The following is a 3,365-nucleotide window of genomic DNA, read 5'->3' as shown; positions in this document are numbered from 1 at the left end:
AGTAAAGAGTTGTAGTTTAAGTAAACATGAGAGGTAACGTATGACTACATGCAAATTAATCATTATTAAGAAATTAATATTACATCATGATCACATTTTTTTTGCAGAGCTTGCTTACACATTAGAAGTGAATGATAAAACCGATGTTTTTAGCTTTGGAGTGGTAACATTGGAAGTGCTTATGGGAAGACATCCTGGTGATCTCATCTCATACCTATCATCCTTGTCGTTATCATCCTCATCACCATCTTCTTCAACGTCTTATTTTTCACCGTTGAAAGATGTGTTAGACCCTCGCCTGTCACCTCCCACAGATCAAGTCGTTGAAGATGTTGTCTTTGCTATGAAGCAAGCATTTGCATGCTTGCATGCTAATCCCAAATCTCGGCCAACCATGCGACAAGTTTCTCAAGCACTATCCAGTAAGCAGAAGCCTCAGCAGCAGCAGCAGCAACAGGTTTCTAGCTCAGCATCTCAACCCAGCAGATCAACCTCAGCATCTCAACTTCCAGCTGAACTTCTCAACCTCCCAACCTCCTAACAGATTCTAGTTATGCTAACTAGTTACTAGATTTAGAAAGTAACTCTTCTCTGTGTGTTTGAATAAATAACTCTCCTCTGTATTCTATAAACAGAACACCCTTTATATCCTGAAATATAATAGCAAAGAGGAAGATGTTCTCTGTAATTCTTTCACTAAAATAGCTAAGTGAAAGAATTCTAATATCATATGAAGGGGAATATGTGGATCCGCATTTTCCACGTATGTCCTCACTCGATAACGAAACTCATTTTTTTAGGTTAAAAACTGTATTTTATAAAAAACTGGAGTCAGTCACTTATTTTTATATTTTTTTAAAGGGAAAATAAAATAAGAAACCAATACCTTAAGAAAAATGATCCTTTAAACTTTTCAAAAAGCATGGCTTTGAAAAATTCGAGTCTAGTTACGGGAATCAGGTTAACTATTGGGAAAGTATTTTTAAATGTATCACTCCTCTAAGCCCTAAAAATAAGTCTAACTAAGTTGAGGGAAACATGTGATTAATAAATAAATCAAGAATATCAAAGAAAGTAAAGCTGATCAAGTCTAAGGGCAAACAACATGCTATTCATAACTAAACAATCGTACCAAAAGAAACATTCATATAAGAAAAGGGGATTAGCATACCTGAGTTGCATCCCAAAGCATTTTCATGAAAATATCAAAGTTAGTTCCAAAAATAAAACACACTACTTGTATTTTACTCTAATATCTTAATCAAACAAGGTGAGTCACACAAACAATAAAAAAGATAATGCTAAACATGTTAACAATCACATACAAAGTAATATATAATGATCATAAATAAAGCAATATATCATTTCTGGAATTAAGATGCAAAGTTAAAGAAGTGTACCTGAAAAACATAATGCTTCCACAAGACATGGGGGTTCAGATCAAAATTATAGTAATAAACAATAAAGGAAAAAAATCCTAGCATGCTTGGTATTTAAATAGCATAACAAAAATAACTAGAATTACGGAAACATCAATTATCACACAAGTCATATATACAACTCCTACATAGACTAGTTTTTAATCAATAAACCAACAATGAATAATTATAAACACATAAAATAGCATATTCAAAGGGATCCAAACATAAAGAACCTAGAACATAAGCTTACACTAAATTCATAAATTAAAACATGGAATTTTGAAAGTATAAATTAACAAAACAAATTAATGGAAACTAAACCTAAATAACTTAAGAATATATATAACAATCTCTAAATTATATCAAAAGACAATAAACTATAAACATATGAGATAACATAATCAATGGAAACTAAACCTAAAAAGAAAATATATATATATATATATATATATAAGAACAAAAACTAGAATATGGAGTTTTGAAAGCATAAATTGACAAAAGAATTAATGGAAACTAACTCTAAACAAATTAAAAATATATTTATTAACCTTCAATTTAAATTAGTAAGCCAACAACAATAGATTATAGAAACATGGAATATCGAGATTAATGGGACAACAAAACTATCATTTTTAAAAGAAAGTAAACTAAGCATAATTGTAGACCCCGTATTTCTGCTCATGTGTTTTCCACTCGATGGCGAGTTCAATTTTTATTTGAAAATGATTTTATATATATATATATATATATGACTTGGAGTCGCCACTTATTTTTGTTTTATTTTTAAAAGGGTAAACAAAATATGAAAGAAAACCCTAAGTGTGACTCCTTATTTTGGAAAAGGTGGTTTGTGAAAAACTGGATCGGGTTCAAGGGTCAGGTTACTTATCAGGAAGGTGAGGTAAAGACCGTAGCACCCCTCTAAGTCCCTAAAGTCGGGTCTCTACTAATAAATAATTGTGAAAGTTAGAATTTTGGAAATTAAAAATTGAACTTAGGGATTGGAAATTTAAAGAATTATTTAGAGATGAAATTTTAAATAAACGAACAAATGAATAAATAAATGAATAGAATAACGAAAATAATAACAATTGGATAAATAATTGTGAAAGTTAGAATTTTAGATTTTGGAAATTCAATTTAGAGATTGGAAATTCAAAGGATTATTTAGAGATGAGATTTTAAATATATGAATAAGTGAATAAGTAAATGAATGAAATAATAATAATAACGAAAATAATCATTAAACAAATGAATGTGAATAGTGGAATTTTTGAGATTGAGAATTAGATTTAGAAGTCAAATTTTGAAGAATCGTTTAAAGATGGAATTTTTTTTAAAAGAAATAAATAAATGGAATAAAAATAATAATAATAACGAAAATAATACTTAAACGAATGAACATGAATAGTGAAAATTTTGAAATTGAAAATTAAATTTGAAAAACAGAATTTTGAAAATTTGAACTTTAATGATTGAAATTTTTAAAGGAAATAAACAAATAAATAAATGAAATAATGATAATAATAACGAAAATAATATTTAAACGAATGAATGTGAATAGTGGAATTTTTTAGATTGGAAGTCAGATCTTTGAAGAATTGAACTTTAATGATTAGAATTTTTAAAAGAAATAAATAAATAAATATGGAATAATAATGATAATAATAACAAAAATAATATTTAAACGAATGAATGTGAATAGTGGAATTTTTTATATTGAAAATTAAATTTGGAAGCCAGATTTTTGAAGAATTGAACTTTAATGATTGAGATTTTTAAAACAAAGAAAGAAATAAATATGGAATAATAATAATAATAAAAAAATATAATGTTTAAACAAATGAATATGAAAATTGGAATTTTTGAGATTTGAAAATTAAATTTGGAAGACAGAATTTTGAAAAATTGTTTAAAGATTGGAAATTTTAAAATAAATAAATG

At 27.3% G+C, this 3,365-nt stretch overlaps 1 pseudogene; it reads left to right on the top strand.

The window, feature by feature from the left end:
• Nucleotides 1–635, top strand: part of LOC117924751 — an 18,924-nt pseudogene extending 18,289 nt beyond the window's left edge.
• The last annotated feature ends 2,730 nt before the right edge of the window (nucleotides 636–3,365 follow it).

Source organism: Vitis riparia, chromosome 11 (assembly GCF_004353265.1).
Source record: "Vitis riparia cultivar Riparia Gloire de Montpellier isolate 1030 chromosome 11, EGFV_Vit.rip_1.0, whole genome shotgun sequence".
NCBI classification, from domain to species: domain Eukaryota; kingdom Viridiplantae; phylum Streptophyta; class Magnoliopsida; order Vitales; family Vitaceae; genus Vitis; species Vitis riparia.
The sequence above is the reverse complement of the archived record's forward strand: the minus strand, read 5'-3'. Positions and strand labels throughout refer to the sequence as shown.